Below are 15,253 nucleotides of genomic sequence, written 5' to 3'. Positions count from 1 at the left end.
GTGTTTGTTGCATCATAATTACCTTTGTAATATATGGCAACCACCGAACATTTTTTTTTCAATTTTTGAAAACTTTCATTGCCGACATTAATTTTAAATTTGAATTTGACGCGGTTTGAACTAACGGACGTTTAGCAACAGTAATTGGGATGATGTGGCATGATTAACGTGGGATTACTGTAGCAAGATTATCCGGGCGTTACAGATGTACTGTAGGAGCCTATGTTCAGGATGACGGTACAATTATACCAAATTATATATACCGAGGCAAGCAGACCGACGCCGTCGCCCCGTCTCGCAGCCACCACCGCTCCCTGGGCCTACTCCATGCGGATTCCATATCATGGACTAATGCCGCTGCGACGCCTGGCCCGATTAGGCAATATATGTTATTTTTTGTTTAAATCCTATAGGAATTGCAAGTTTGCAGCCACATGTTGACATCTTGATTCAACCCATGATACTTTCTTCGATGTCTATTTCTTTTTGTAATGCAACCTTTTGCCCTGCATAAATGGCTACTAGGAGAGCACGATGTCAGCTGCACCGACACTCATGCCGATGTAACTGAATGTGCAAATTGTTTCTTCAACAAAAAGCTGCAATGTGATTTGAAAGTACCAGTTTATACACTGGAGGATCGTGAATTGATGCATATATTGGCTCATAAAGTAACTAGGCTCTGAATTGCGGAATGAGGAGACGTGTGCTTATAGTTGTGTGTTAGTCTCTCTACTCACTCATCTAAATATGAAAAGGTACTGAAGTACATCAGAATTTTTTATCCCAGTGCATCAGAATTATTTCTTTGCTGCAGGGTTTCTGCTGCTATTGTTAAATCTTAAAGAAACATCTGTTCCTGGTTCAGATGTTTACAAGTTCCCTTTGTTCAAACATGGAAATGATTTATTTGCAAACTTCAATGCAAAATGGTTAGTTAGTCTTGAAACTACATCTATATATACTTTCCAGCCGTGCTATTGATGCCGCATCCAGATTATTGCTATCTTCTCTTTTTCTTTTCTTGGGAGAGGTAACAACCAAGGTTTCACTCAAGGGTCGAGCAAATGCAGTTCTAATGTTTGTTTCTTGTAATTCTAAGCCTGAGTGAGGACTTTAACTGTCCATGAAATATTTCTCCTCTTATATCTAAAAAATTAATATATGGAACGAGAAAAATTAGATTTACTGGATTTTATCGAATTCTATTTGGTGCATAATTTATTGCATATTAGACGTAATGATGCCGATCTATTATATTTATTAGGTGGGTGGACCATGTACCCTATACAGTATTTTTCAACTAGGTTAGATTTGACATTTCTGTCTTGCGAGCTTTAGAGAAGGATTGATCTGATTATCCGTTGATGTTCTAGAGTTTAGTTTGTTGGTTGCTTCAGTTACGGTGCTTTTATTTGGAATAAGAATGACTTCAGGTGCTTAATGGTGTAATGCTAGGGCCAAACATTAGTTTCAGCTTCTGCATAAGAGATACGATCAGACTATTATTAGTGAGCTTGTATTCTTTTACGGAGTGCATATCAATCAAAAACATAAATTGTACATGCAAGATTAATAAAATTGTGAATTTTATATCAAAGACATGCATTGACTTCTTTTTCTTAGGCAAACCAACATATCAATATTATGCTTAAACTGTGGTTTAGTATGACATAGAACTACCCTTATGTGCCAACAGTCTTTCGTGTGTCGAACAGTGCTGCCGCTTCAAGTTAAGCTAGATGACGGTTTGGTCGGCATGTGAAATGCAAGTTCATAAATAATTTCTTTCTTGGAAGATGTCATATGCACGTATTTCAAGAAGACAAATTTTTCATCGCTATCACACCGGCAAAACCTATGAAGACACCGCTATATAATTTTTGACTCCTTTTGATCTTTGGAACCATGTGTTTTGTGTTACCATGTCCCCTTTAAAAATGGTTACATCAGAAATCAATCAGTTTCATTAGTCTACACGTCCATTGTTTTACAAGGTTTCTTCTATGCTTGTTCTGACCATTGGAATCTTCAAAGACCAGCGCCGCAAGAACATGTCACTGGAGGCTCAAGATACAAGGCATAGCTGGAAGAGACATCTTCCCAAGGTGTGCTCGCAAGTATGCTATGTTTCTTTTTCTCCATGTTTACGCCTCCCTTGCTCGAGGGTTGGTTATCCAATTCTAAAAGAGGAGCTTGCTATGGCCATCCAGGGTCCAGGGCGATTACATACGCGGGGAATGCAGATGCATATGATAAGCTCCGTGTCGACATGACGAACAAGCACCAGTTGGGAGCCCAGATGAAGAAGGCTGCCGATGGGAGAAAAAGGAGAAGCGATGAGATGTTTATGGCAGCTTATGGATGATGTTATCTTAGTTTGTCGATTCTGTTTTGGTCGACTCAGAGATCTTGTTTCGTGTCTGAAGATCCCTTTTTGCCCACTGTTCAAACCATCATAAATTGTCAAACAATGCACTTCAAATAATTAAGTTAGGAATCACATGAATATTTTACAAAAGGATGTACTTATCGTCTGAATTTAGATGTGTGTTGCATGTGCAAGCTTACTAGTTTGAAAGAGGTTTTCTATAGTATAGTTTTCATGACATATTGTTTATATTTTATTAGTTAAATTCATGATCAAGCTTGGGCTCAAAATAAAAGAAGGATTAATAAACCCGGACTTAGGGAGTGCGCCCATATCCTAAAATAGGTGTTTCAACTTTACTACAACTTTATACTAAAATTAATACAAAGGTAAGACACCTATGGAGTAGTATTTATGAGATCCTGAGTATTAATCCTAGTCCCAGACGTTAGGACACTTATTTTGAAACGGAGGAATTACATATTTGTAGATTTCGTTGTTCAAATTCACTTTCTTTTGTGTGTAAAAGTTTCGGTGGAAAAGAATTCTATGAGACCAGGTCTCACGTGAGACCCATCCTGATGGGTGACACGTGTCATTCACGAATCACAAAGTATCCCTCACCCCCACTTAAAATCAAGGAGGAGGGGGAGAGAGATTAAATGTTTTTTGATTTGTGAATGTCACGTGTCATCCATCAAAACGGGTCTCAACTGCTAACCATAAGACCTGGTCTCATATAATTTTTTCTTTCTCCGTGAACTAAATATCAAAGGTAATGGCAACCTTATTAGAGCCTCCCACAAGCATAGTATGTGTACGTACTGCCGCTGGGAATACACGACGCGTGTACGGTGTACGGAGGTACTACTAGCCGTACGTGTGGTGGTTTCTACGTGCTATGTTCTGCCGCTCCTCATGGGCAGAAGACGACCTGGAGCCGGCTCCAGCGGCGCTGCTGTGCTTCGCGTACGGGTGCACCACATCGCATTCGCACCCAGCCTTCCGGCACCACAGCGCCTCGCCGGAGCTGCACGTCACGTCCATGGGCAGGTTGAACCCCTTGAGCGTTGACTTGACGCCATAGGTGTAGTTGCCTTCCAGCACGGACACCTCCGCCATGGGCACCGGCGCCGCCGGGTTGCCACCGCAGTCGCCGGTCTGGCACCGCCCCCTGCCGGCCCCGTCAAAGGAGCAGCCCGTGCGCCCCCATATGTACTGGGAGCCGATTACCGGCGTGTCAAGGCCTCAAGGGTCCAGCTGGCCCCTAGGTGGAGTTCGGTGCCGCCGCCGCCCTGGTGGAGCACGAGCGCGACTACCGGCCACACCGTGAAGTGGCACCGGTTCGTGATGGTGAGCGGTGCCGCGCTTGCCCCGGCAGCGAGGACGACGAGCAAGAGGAGGACTGGAGAGGCGCTCGCGCTTCTGGCTGGAGACGCCATTGTCTGCAGTGTGTGTGTGGTGCCTAGAGAGGCTGCATGCTTTTTTATCTGTCCTGCTCAATATGTGTAAGCGAGTTAGACTACAAGCAGTTGGGTGGGAGCATTGAAGTCAAAGATGGCGCCAAGATTTGGCTACTACGTACCTACCTACTTGGACGCCAATATAGCCAAGATTGGCCGCTTTTCCCTTTAGTCCGTTGAAGATCGATGACAATTCCCACCGCCTGTAGTGCCACACGACTCCATCAGATAATGATGGGCCAAAGAAAGAAAAAGTTTATCTTGACGCCCTAAAATACACCTGTCCATTGAGGCGCTGGTGGTATCAACCGCGACGTGCCGACGGTGGAGCGGGCACAATAGCGTACACTTACAAAGCTTTCTTTTTTGAAAAAGCGTACACTTCCGAAGTTGCCTGTTGGTTTATTCGGAATCTCTAGTTCACTGTGGATTGATATTTTCTTATCCCGAATTCTCAATCGCGCAGCTACGCTGGATCGCTGTCTCGAGCGCACGCGAGAGACCCGTCGATTGTCGCGATGGATCGAAGCGCCAGGAAGACATCCGACAGCGGTTTTGGTGGGGCCCGTGAACAGTAATTCCATGGGAAAATCACCCCGCACCACCGCTCCCCTTCCTCCTCCCTATTCTGTTTGCAGGCGACGGGAGAGGCGGGGCAATTTCTGCGCCGATTCACCGTCACGGGAAGGCCAACCATGGGCGCATCTCGCCGGCGACCACGGAGGTAACCACCGCACCGCCGGCTACCTTTTTCGCATTCGATTTCGACTGTATTTCGCGGCTCGGAGCGGGGCAATAGGGACCTTTGTTTTCGACATGGAGGGTTCCGGTGTTGTCGCCGGTGATGCACACGGGCACGGGAGGTGGCAGGTTGACCCACGCGGCCTCCACGCTGGACGAGTGGCCCGTGTGTAAGATGTGTGCCGAAATTGGGGGCGTGGATGGTCGTGAAGAGGCCATGGGTCCATGGTGGTACTGTTGGAGCTGGGCTCCTTCGCGACGAGCGTCGTGGCTGGAAGGAGCTTCCTCACTGCTATTCCTCAGCCAGCAACGGAGAGAATTGTTCCAAACGATAATAGGCTAGCTACTTGTTTCCATACCTTCATCTTCCAACTGGGATTGGCGGAACAACAGTCTCTGTCATCAGTCTGTCACTCTGTTCTACAATTGTGACAAATCATTTTGATGTTCTGACCGTGTTATGTAGTTCCAAACAATAATGTCTGAAATCCACTTGTTTCCTGAAACAAAGAGTGATAAAAATTCATCAGAAATAGGCAGGCTTAGAAGTTCGGAACAATTCATTTGCTGCAGCTGCAGGTTATTGGTAGAAACTAGATCTCGGATTTAAAATTGTGCAAGCGTAATGCGGCACAAAAGGTATTAACTAGCAAGTGGATAAATTAATTAGGGAGAGAGATTTGTACATACTATTTGCTTGATGCTTGGTGGATAGATAAATTAGTCCTCACCACATAAATCGCCGCTATTTTTCAGACAGTTTTTGCTTTTGACATATCCCACACAATAGGAGGTACCCTGTTATTTTAGATATCCTTTTCGATAAGATGTTTTCGTTTGTTCGTTTCATTCACATATCATGCATGCTTTCTAACACATTGTTATTAAAAAAAACAGCGGCTCCATCGACCAACACCGCCAGGCGTAAGCATGGTCGAATGAATCGAAATTCGAACCGTGGCACAGGCGTAGAAGAGCGCACAAGAGACGAAGTTGATGAAGTTAAAGAAGAAAGGCAAGCAAAACGGACGAAGAAAGGCACAAACGAGGTAATTCTAAAAGTACAAGCGACTGGAGTTGCATTGCATGATAGAGGGATTTGCTCAGTCCACAACTGTAGTTGCCTAAAAATATAGATAATTATTTTGCGAAGGTGTGCGTGTGGGGGCGAGACGTAGGTGGAGGGCGGCAAGGTATGAGATACGAGGTGTGTTGGGGGCGGGGGGGGGGGGGGGGGGGGGGGGGGGGGGGGTGCCATCGCAGTTGCATATGATATTGTAAAGAGTTCCCCGGTAATGGATCAGAAGTTGCATAGTTGTACGACGTGATTGGTTCTTTCCTGTAGAACGAAGACAGCATCCGCATCATCCTACTTGTGAAAAGGGGTTAGTTAGGAATGGAGCAACTTTGAAGTAGAATAGAGCAACTCCAGGCCATAAAATACAAAGCACCATAAATAAAACACGATGTGATTTGGGAAGAACTACCACGCAACAAAAGCAATAAAACGCAAAAAATAAGGTACCATGGTTTCCTTACACAATTTGGATCTTTTTTGTACATAATAAAAAGATAACATAGTTGCACCTGATCAATCATACAATTTCCTAAAAACATTATCCAATTGCCCAATTGTCGTGAGTAGAAACATTAACAAGACCATAGTTTGACCAATTTCTAAAGGGTTTAGATGCCTGCAATTAAGTTGATGTCATACCTGGAATTAGGTTTTAGATAGCAGCCTTGGATTGCATGTGTTGGTAGGGCCGGAGCTCGCCTGCCGGCGGGGTCGCACAACGAGCCGGCAGCGAAGAACACCTTCATCGACATGATGGCATCCCCCATTCAATCTAGTGCACATCGTGTGCTGTGAGCAAAAACCTTCTACAATCCTGGTTCATTTCCAAGGTGTGAGCACGGCTATTCCTTGTAACTTTTTATGAGAGCACACCATATGCTTGATCAATTGTCTCTATGGTTCAAATAAGGGGCCTTGTCCAGATGCATGTCATATGTGCAACTTGCTATGCTACTGCTCTTATGTCTACAATTGCATACTACTACTAGTATGCAAAGGAGAATTGAGAAACCTCATATATTTTGACTAAAGTTGAGACACTTATTTTGAGATGGAGGGATTATAACCCATCCGGAAACTTGTGAAGATGCAAAACTATTGAAACAATTTTGTATAAACCTCATATGATTTTGCCTTTCAAATTCGATGCATTGTTGCCGGCTACTAATCGTGGGGGCGTTCTCATGCCAGGGTGCAGGTTGTCAGGCGGCGGCCCATGTGCAACTACCGAAAGAGCATGCTGGCGGTGAGTGTCTCTAAGAGAAAAGGTGGAGAGGATGTTGCATCTCAAGGGGGACTCCCTAAGTGAAGGTGAGCATGCATGGATGATTCCCATTTTTCCCAATCAAATCCGTACAAATTCGTCGGAGAGTAAGAGGGATTGGTACATGGGAGGAATTTTCCCCATCAAATTCGTTGGGAAATTATGTACGCAACATTCTAGGCCATTATGGGGATTATAGGGAGGATCGAGAGGCAACCAAGGACATTTTTATTTAAATCACTGGGACAATTTTTTGCGGACAATAGATAGGCAATTATGTGAATTATGGGGACAAAGCAGTTGCTTGGGTTTGCTAGAAGAGTTGCATTGTATCATAATGCAGATGCTTGATTTGGTTAGGATAGTTGCTTGGATTTGTTAGGACAATTTTGCATTGTGTTTCTTGGTAATGCAGTTTCTTGGATTTGCTAGGAGAGTTGTTTGGTTTTGCTAGGATAATTGCTTGGTTTTGTAGAATAGTTTTGCATTTTGTTTTTAGTAATACAGTTGCTTTCATTTTCTAGGCCAGTTGCTTTGGATATTTTCTTCGGGACATTTGCTTTCGGATCTTGCTCGAAACCTTTTGGATCTTGCTAGAAACAATTTTGTGAAGTTTGCTAGGGGCAGTTGCATTCAATTTTGCTAGCGCAATCGCTCTTTGCATATATGTATAGTTGCATAGCCACAAGATGAGTAGGAGTTGCTCACAGTGTGAGATCGAGTTGCTAGAGGGGTCAGAAGTTGCATAGGGGGCATATCAGACAGTTTGCTCACAAATCCATGCAAGTTGCTCATGTTTTTTTTCACGAAGTTGCCTGCAAAATAGCATAAGTTGGAGAACCCTATGTTTTTTGTGATCCATTTTTCACTCTTTGGGTGATATGATGTTTCATCACTTTTCCTCCTAAAGTAGTAATGCTAGAGTTCTTTCACTTCTTTTTAAAGAAAAAAAAATCAACTATCGCGCATGTGATGAACGGGGTTGGAGAGGAGAGGTAGCGTGAGGTTGAAAAATGTAGGATTTGCTAATAGGATGAGTAGGATTTGCTCACACGACGAGCAGGAGTTGCTCACAGTGTGAGGATGGGTCACTAGGGGGCACATGAGAAGTTTCATAGGGGGGAGATCAAACAGTTGCACAAAAATGTACGTAAGTTGTTCATTGTTTTGCACGAATTGACCGCAAAAATGATTGAAATCTCCAGATATAATGATGGAAAGCACACAAGAGTTGCCTGATGAATGCACTAGAGTTGCATAAAAACACCCCAAAAGTTGCTGACCTTTTTTGTGTGCTACTTGATTGCATATTGACCCAAAGTTTCTTGTCTTTGTTTTGCTTCCAATAGCCCCATCAATGTGAACTTAGGCTTTTCCATATGTGGTTTCTTTGTCTAGATATAAGTTAGGTTGAGTGTACACATGAGTTGCCTGATGAGTGCACTGGAGTTGTGATGTTTCGACTAACTTTTTGCCACGAACAACGTTTGGTGCTATGGAGGAACTTTGCTGCTATAGTAAAGCAACTTCTGGTTAGTTTGCATCGTAAACCTCCCTATCATCGAAAATCCCTTCGAAGTTGGCTACCATGACTACCAAGTTAACTAAATTCACCACTGAGTTTGCTATCATAACTAGTTTCACCCCCAAGTTGATAGTACCGTAGGTAACTTAGTTTCTGAGGTAGCCTAACATTATCCTAAGTTGCCTGGCTGGCCAGTGAGTAGTCTAATATCATCCTAAGTTGCTACAATACTTTCAATGTATTGTAGGCAACTGAAATTGTAATGGCAGGCAACTAAGAAACATCGGTAGGCAACTTCATAGTGTTTGTACGCAACTAAAAAAACAATGTCAGCAACTTCATAATATTGTAGGGAACTGATTTCAAAAGTTAGGCAACTAAGTAGCAATTGCAGGCGACTAATTACCAATAGCAGGCAACTGGGCATCAATGGTAGGCAATTTCATCGTATTTGTAGGCAACTGAGCATCAATTGTAGGAAACCGAACATCAACAATAATCCATGATAGGCAAGTTAGGATAATGTTAGCAAAATTCATATTTCAATGATTTTTTTGCCATATTACATACAGTATATTTCAATGAACTTTTTTTAAAGAAGTGTCCATGCCACCAGGAGCAACTTTTGTGCTATGTGGAGCAACTTTCGTGCTACGAGAAGCAACTCCCAGCTATGTCCCCCTTCCATGACGCCAGTTCGACTAATGATCTTTGTAAGTTCGCTAATATGACTATCAAGTTGTGTAATGTTTTTCTTATGTTGCCTACAATCAACCATGCTATTGCCCAAAACCATATATCCATTTGCTCACAATCAATCATATAGTTGTCTAAAACCATGTATCCAGTTGCCCATAATCAACCATCCAGTTGTCTAAAATCATGTATCCAGTTGTCCAATCCTAACGAATAGAAACATTACCAAGATCATAATTTCGATAATATGCAACGGTTTTAGTTACCTTTCAAGTTTATGTCATAGAGATGCGTCAAGAGTTTATCTCCTTGGGATGGGATCCCTTGGTATGATCGTAAATACCTGGCTAAAGATCGTAGAGGGGGAGCAGGGTGGAGTTGGTCATGGGGGCATAACTAAAACCATGAAGTGTTTTTAGGGGATTAAATTTATATGTCAACCCTCCAAAAATGAACATGTGTATGTTCTTTATCCCTTTTTCAGGTGTCATAGTTGCCTACAATCAATCATACAGTTGTCTAAAACCATGTATTCAGTTGCCCACAATCAACCATACAGTTTGCCTAAAACGATGTATCCAGTTGCCCAATCCTCATGAACAGAAACATTACCAAGACCATTATTTGGTAAATATCTAAAGGTTTTAGATACCTGCAATAAAGTTTGTATCAAAGAGGTGGAGTCAAGATTTTAGGTGGGATCCATTGGTGCGGCCATAGAGTGGAGGGGGTGAAATTGGTCAGGTTTCCTAGCTGGAGATATGAGGCACATGACTGTGTGTGTGTGTATTTTCTCCTCTGCTACTACCTAGTTGCCCAAGGAAAACAATGAAGTTGTTCAGAAAACCGCACTGAGTTGCCCGTTAATCACGTCTCATCAGAATCACAGGCACCCACAAAACTGGGGGGGGGGGGGGCTGCGTTGGGTCCCCTTTACCGTGTGTGTTTTTCTGCTATACTACTACCTAGTTGCTCGAGGAAAACAGTAGTTGTTCAGAAAACTCCACATAGTTGCTCGCTAGACATCATCAAGATCACATGCACCAACAAAACTGGGAGGAACTTGCTCCTTTTTAAACAATAGGACATAAACAATTTCTTTATTTTTTTCCTCGTTTTTTGATTTTAGAACCAAAATAGTTTCTAAGCTTGTGTGGACAAAGTTTGATACGGGATAGGCAACCTCATAGTGGGATGTGCAGACCTTTGTTTCCGAGGCCAAGGAGTTAACTTTGAGACCGATGTGCGTGAAAGGCTGAGGCTGACTTGTCGGCAAGCTTGTCGTAGGTCAGCAACGCGGACCGAACGATGGAGGAGGCATTCCATTCTAACAAACTTGCTTGATATATATGAGGGTCACACAACGATACACAATAAGGTGATGCCTTGGTTCTAGGGGTATGGCTCCGTTTCATTTTGAGGTAGTAGTAGTGGTCGTCGCAAGAGGCACATATCGCTTGCAATAGTGTTCATTATAGAGGTGGTCGCGAGAGACATGATTCTGTACACACCTCAAACAGAACGGACTCGGGGGACGTAGTCTGTCTCGGCGCCGTTAGATCGGTCACCCCGGTTTCAGACAACGGTGCCAGTGAACTATTAGTAGACGGATCTGACGTTGAGGTAGCGCTTGGCACTGTATGTGGACGGATCGGGCGGTCAGGTAACGCTCGGCACCGTATGCGGACGGATCGGACGGCAAGGTAGCACTCGGCACTGTACGCGGACAGATCGGACGGCGAGGTAACGCGGCACTGTATGCGGACGGATTAGACGACGAGGTAGCGCTCGGCACTGTACGCGGACAAATCGGTCGGTGAGGTAGGGCTCGGCACTGTACGCGGACGGATCGGATCGGTCGACAAGGTATTTGATGACGGGCGGACAGCGAGATAGGCATCATGAGCAGTCACACACGTTCAAGAAGCAAAGTAGAAAGCAGCAAACTAGCACATGCTAAGTGCTAGACATGAGCAACTTTGCAATCCACGCGTACGTGTTGGCTTAGCTGCTGCTGATGGATGGATGTGTGATGGGTGAGAACGCTGGATGTGATTGCTAGTGATTGCTATCGACGCATGCATCGCGCGCGGAGAAGTGATCTAGCTATTCTATTCAGGCCGTACATGGAGGGTGCGCTCGGAAAAACGATCGAGCGCAGCGGCGCTGGCTAGGCGCGTCCTTTTCTTATGACTTCGCAACTTTACATTCATGAGTAAATGGCATTGACACTTTTTTCATCAACAGGTTGCACATTTTGATTAGTAGTACGCAACATTTGACTTCGATGGCAGTAGTATTGCTCTATTTAAAAAAAGAGAGGGTAACAGCCTCATTCTCTACATCGATCGATACACACAACTCCCAATTGATAATTGTATGGTTTATAAGTATCCAACAAATCTGAAAAGCGAAAATAAACCCAGAAGGATAACAAGCTAGGTTGAACATACCCCGAGCGATCATCTTCCATAAGTTGACCATGGATTCCCGGTCTTCCCTCTAGCGAAGATAGGATAACATATGGATTCAGAAAGTGGCTATGTACATGACCTACAAAAGGTGGGAAACTTTCGTCCTGGTTAAAAATACAGTCATTGCAACAATCCCATATCTCCCAACGTAAAGCACAAACTCCCACCAAAATGTGCCCTTAAAACTTAGGACTGTCTATTTTACATCCGGATGAAATACAATTCGTTCTCATCCATATTTTCTATCCAACTGCGGGATGCCAACTGTCCCGGTTCCCCTGTTTGTCTTTTTTCTATTTTCTTTTCTGCCCCAACTTTTAAATAGACTAACGGGTCCACATGCCCACTTTTTCAACCCGGAACAAACAGAAAAAGCAGCTAAAAAGCAAAACAAACGGAGGAGGTTAAAGGACCAGGATGAGGTCACGTACAAAAATACATTGACAAAGAAGAGGTAAAATTACAATGATATTACCACCTAGAAAATGAGTGTAAAACCACTAAATAGATACCAATTTCTACAATGCCCCACTAAGAATTACAGTGTAAAATGCAATGAAAAAGACACTGTAAAATCCACTAAAATGACACTCCCAAACTTTACCAAAGTCAGTCAAAAAAGCAGCTCTAGCAAAAAGGTGAAGAAGGTGAAGAAGGGATAAATTGAGATACAAGGAACAAATGATCATTAACAAAAAAGGACCCCTGACATAGAATCAAAAATCTGCTCGAAATACGTATTGCGGAGTTACAGGCATAAAGACATGACATTACAATCAAAATGAAAAAAACATACAGACCACTACTAAATCAAAAATACTGATATGCTCAGATTGCATGCTACTTTGTTTAGATCACATGCTACTAAAAAAAGAACTCAGCCACCATTTGTGCTAGGACCGCGCACATGTTTAACCTCACCTGGCATTGCCTCTCCCTACACACAAAAATTCAAAGAGACCCAGAATGTTAGTAAAAGAAACAAGAAGCTAAAAAGGAGAATAAGAAAAATGAAACAAATGACAAGGAAAGTAAAGAACATACATCGCGATAGAAATCAGTTACGAAAGACTTGTCGCAGCTGTTCATGGGACTGAAAAACATGTCATTCGCATATCTGATCCTAGGATTTGGAATGTCTGCACTGCAGAAACAGTCTGCCATCTGAGTTCTTGGTGTGAATATCTCCATATATGTAAATGTGAAGATAAAAAAGAACACAAATAAGAAAAATAAATCTTTCATACAAATCTATATAAAAATTAAACAAGAACATGAAAAGGCATAAAAACTTAAATACTGATTATCTTGCTTAGGGACCGCTGGGTACAACACATGAAACTCTTCGAAGTTAATCCTTTTCATGTTAGAAAGAAAATAAAGTGCTATCGGTAGAATTAAAGTGCTTTGTTACACTTAAGAAAATAAGACTAAAATGCATTAGAGCAAAGCAAATGGATACTAGTACAAATGGTGCTAAGATTTACAAGTAAAACCACTAAGAATTGCGGTGTAAAACCCACTAACAAAGCCAGTAAATAGTTAGAGTGTAAATCCAATGATAGTTATACAGTAAAAATGCAAAAAATAAAATAAAAAATTATAGTGTAAATCCAAAAATGAGAATTACACTGTAAATCCACTAATATTATAGTGTAAATACTTTGAGAGTTACACTATCAAAACAAGATAATTACACTAGATCAAACAAGATGATTACAGTGTAAAATCATTTGAGAGTTACACTAAAAAATTACAATGCAAATACTATGAGAATTACACTGTAATTATAGTGCGAAAAATCCGCTACAGTGTAAATACTATGAGAATTACATTGTAATCAAACAAGACAATTACAATGCGTAAAATGAAGGAAATATGCCCTAGAGGCAATAATAATGTTATTATTTTATATCATGATAAATGTTTATTATTCATGCTAAAATTGTATTATCCGGAAACATAATACTTGTGTGAATACATAGACAAACCAAATGTCACAAGTATGCCTCTACTTGACTATCTCATTAATCAAAAATGGTTATGTTTCCTAACCATAGACATGTGTTGTCATTTGATTAACGGGATCACATTATTAGGAGAATGATGTGATTGACATGAGCCATTCCATTAGCTTAGCACCCGATCGTTTAGTATATTGCTATTGCTTTTTTCATGACTTATACATGATTCTATGACTATGAGATTATGCAACTCCCGTTTGCCGGAGGAACACTTTGTGTGCTACCAAACGTCACAACGTAACTGGGTGATTATAAAGGAGCTCTACAGGTGTCTCCAAAGGTACATGTTGGGTTGGCGTATTTAGAGATTAGGATTTGTCACTCCGATTGTCGGAGAGGTATCTCTGGGCCCTCTCGGTACTGCACATCACATAAGCCTTGCAAGCATTACAACTAATGAGTTAGTTGCGAGATGATGTATTACGAAACGAGTAAAGATACTTGCCGGTAAGGAGATTGAACTAGGTATTGAGATACCGACGATCGAATCTCGGGCAAGTAAAATACCGATGACAAAGGGAACAACGTATGTTGTTATGCGGTCTGACCGATAAAGATCTTCGTAGAATATGTAGGAGCCAATATGAGCATCCAGGTTCCGCTATTGGTTATTGACCGGAGACGTGTCTCGGTCATGTCTACATTGTTCTCGAACCCGTAGGGTCCGCACGCTTAAGGTTTCGATGACAGTTATATTATGAGTTTATGAGTTTTGATGTACCGAAGTTAGTTTGGAGTCCCGGATGTGATCACGGACATAACGAGGAGTCTCGAAATGGTCGAGACATAAAGATTGATATATTGGACGGCTATATTCGGACACCGGAAGTGTTCCGGGTGATTTCGGAGAAAACTGGAGAGCCGGAGGGTTACCGGAACCCTACCGGGAGAAGTAATGGGCCATATGGGCCTTAGTGGAGAGAGAGACGGGCAGCCAGGGTGGGCCGCGCGCCTCCTCCCCCCTGGTCCGAATTGGACTAGGATCCGAGAGAGGGGGCGCCCCCCCCCTTTCCTTCTCCCTCCCCACTTCCTTCCCCCTCCTAGTAGGAGTCCTACTCCTACTAGGAGGAGGACTCCTGCTGGTGCGCCAATAGGGGCCGGCCGGCCTCCTCCCCTTGCTCCTTTATATGCGGGGGCAGGGGGCACCCCTAGACACACAAGTTGATCCACGTGATCATATTCTTAGCCGTGTGCGGTGCTCCCTTCCACCATAATCCTCGATAATATTGTAGCGGTGCTTAGGCGAAGCCCTGCAACGGTAGTACATCAAGATCGTCACCACGCCGTCGTGCTGATGGAACTTTTCCCCGACACTTTGCTGGATCAGAGTCCGGCCATCGTCATCGAGCTGAACGTGTGCTAAAACTCGGAGGTGCCGTAGTTTCGGTGCTTGATCGGCCGGGCCGTGAAGACGTACAACTACATCAACCGCGTTGTGCTAACGCTTCCGCTGTCGGTCTACAAGGGTACGTAGATCACACTCTTCCCTCTCTTTGCTATGCATCACCATGATCTTGCGTGTGCGTAGGAAAATTTTGAAATTACTACGTTCCCCAATAGTGGTATCAGAGCCTAGGTTTTATGTGTTGATGTTATATGCACGAGTAGAACACAAGT

At 43.0% G+C, this 15,253-nt stretch overlaps 2 long non-coding RNA genes and 1 pseudogene across 3 annotated transcripts; 2 read left to right on the top strand and 1 right to left on the bottom strand.

Moving 5' to 3' along the window:
* Window positions 1-244: 244 nt before the first annotated feature.
* On the top strand, window positions 245-2,516 carry LOC125555469. Of its 2 annotated transcripts, none has more exons than XR_007304719.1 (3): window positions 245-932; window positions 1,998-2,120; window positions 2,214-2,516. It is a non-coding gene; the product is annotated as an uncharacterized LOC125555469 (long non-coding RNA). The 2 variants fall into 2 exon arrangements; XR_007304718.1 differs by having other exon boundaries at window positions 246-932; window positions 1,998-2,108.
* Window positions 2,517-3,287: 771 nt separating this feature from the next.
* LOC125555468 lies at window positions 3,288-3,824 on the bottom strand (annotated as a pseudogene).
* A 461-nt stretch (window positions 3,825-4,285) lies between these two features.
* LOC125555467 lies at window positions 4,286-9,334 on the top strand. The gene is made up of 4 exons (XR_007304717.1): window positions 4,286-4,558; window positions 5,473-5,624; window positions 6,845-6,964; window positions 9,059-9,334. It is a non-coding gene; the product is annotated as an uncharacterized LOC125555467 (long non-coding RNA).
* The last annotated feature ends 5,919 nt before the right edge of the window (window positions 9,335-15,253 follow it).

This window comes from Triticum urartu, chromosome 5, assembly GCF_003073215.2.
Source record: "Triticum urartu cultivar G1812 chromosome 5, Tu2.1, whole genome shotgun sequence".
NCBI lineage: Eukaryota > Viridiplantae > Streptophyta > Magnoliopsida > Poales > Poaceae > Triticum > Triticum urartu.
Note: the sequence above shows the minus strand (reverse complement) of the source record. Positions and strands in the feature narration are given on the sequence as shown.